We start from the raw sequence: 1,998 nt of genomic DNA on the forward strand, positions 1-1,998 counted from the left end.
AATTTTAAATTTATAAAGAAATATTTATTACTAAACAACATTGAAATGCATTAATAATATTACTAATTTTTATATTACTTTCTCTTAGATAATAAATGGGGCTAAAACTAGCAATCCAATAGAAATTGAGAACCCCAGTACGATACTTGTTCTGGGAATAATTAGATAAATATAATCGGTTGAGGGCGGTGAGATTTGCAGATAGACTGCAGTTTTTTAAAAATTTGTGATAAAACTTTCAGCTCCAAGGCCTTTAGATTTTATGATGGCCTCAAGGGCTGGTGATGGTGTACGATCTGCACAAATGTAAAGATATGGGATGTAAAAATACATATGTAATTAAATAAATAAAAAACATCATTTTCCAATGAATGTCCAAACATAAGATGCAAAAAAACCATAAACAAATTGCTAGGCATCTAAGTTTTGCTACCGCAACATAGTGGATAGGGGAAGTCCTCTAGATATACAGAATTGGTCCGAATATGTTGAATAGTTCGTTTTTAGTGACTGATTCATTAATCCAAAAGGGAGAAGGATTATTTCAGCCATAATTTTATTTATTTTTAGGTACTAAATAATCATGACAGAAGGCACACGAAACTAATGTTAAACATGGGGAAAAATAAAACATATTTTAATAAGCATACTGAAATTACAAATTACTGAAATCGCAAATAATCTTTTTTAAAAAATATTCTTTATTGAACTGATTGTATTAGACTAACTTTTGCAAAGAATGTAAAGTTTTTAAGCGATAAAATAAAATAATAAATTTTTTAGAAGGCAGCAATTTAACTTTATCAAAAAAGAATATCACAAAGATGTGTAAATATCTTTAAACCACATACATGAATCCTTAATCTATTAGTAAAAATGTTTGTCTTTTTGGCTAGCTATTTTTGTCTAGAGAAGCTATGAATTGTGCAACATTGATCTCTCCTTACAGACGAATAATAATAATAATAATAATAGTAATAATAATAATTAAAACTGTCCGGTAGGACAGTTTGTATAAGGGTTGATCGTCAAAAAGTGCACAAAAAAGCGTAACGTTGAAAAACACCCAACTTTGACAATTTTTTTCTCTTTTCCTATAAAAGATAAAATTCCCAAATTTTCTTTAAAATATAGGGCAAATCCTCCTTTATGACTTTTAATTATTTTGCAACAACGTAGATTAAATAGATTTCGAGAAAAAAGTTGCCGAAAATGAGCAAAAACGGCATTTTCAGAAATTGTTGTTGTTACCTTTTTTGTAAACTGCGTAGCGCCTAAACGCGCGAACCGATTTTCATGAATGAGGTGTCATTCAATTCAGAATTTTATGTAGATGTGCCTTTTGGGGGTCTCGACACTGTACATCGAATGGGAGAGGAGTTAGCCCTCTTTATGTAATATATAGGTTCGAATCCAGCTGCTGACCCTTAGATTTTCTCTTCCAAGGAGCTTCTTACAGCTCACTGTCCGGTGATGGACAGTGTTGTCTGTAACGAGAGAACACTGTCCGGAGGCCGGCAGTGCAATGAAAAAAGCTCCGGGCGCCAATAACCTTAGATGTTGACGCACCTTAAATCATAAAAAAAAATAATAATACTGATAATAATAATACCTCAAAGATAATAATTTTGAGCACATGCTCTCCATTATCTTATTATCCGTTATCTCCATTATCTTATTAACCACTTCATTATTTGTGCTCGTGGCAAATTTCAACTTACGGTAAATCCAAATTCTAATTGCGTTTCTACTTTTACTCGTAGATGGTGGCTAGTTGGTTTGTTGGTCCTGCACTACCTTTGTAGCGATAATGCGAACACTTGGACATTAAGAACCCGTAAGAACTAAGGATAAAAAAACTTTTCAATGGAAATATACATTATTAGAATAATGTTAAATGTTAAAATGTTAAATATTTCGTATAATGTAGTAAGTGGCAGCAAATACTAGAAAGTTTAGAAGAAACTATAACTAATAAGGCAAAAAAAAAAAACGTAG

This window comes from Rhodnius prolixus, unplaced genomic scaffold, assembly GCF_049639745.1.
Source record: "Rhodnius prolixus isolate KJV_2025 unplaced genomic scaffold, Rpr scaffold_10, whole genome shotgun sequence".
In the NCBI taxonomy this organism is placed as follows: domain Eukaryota; kingdom Metazoa; phylum Arthropoda; class Insecta; order Hemiptera; family Reduviidae; genus Rhodnius; species Rhodnius prolixus.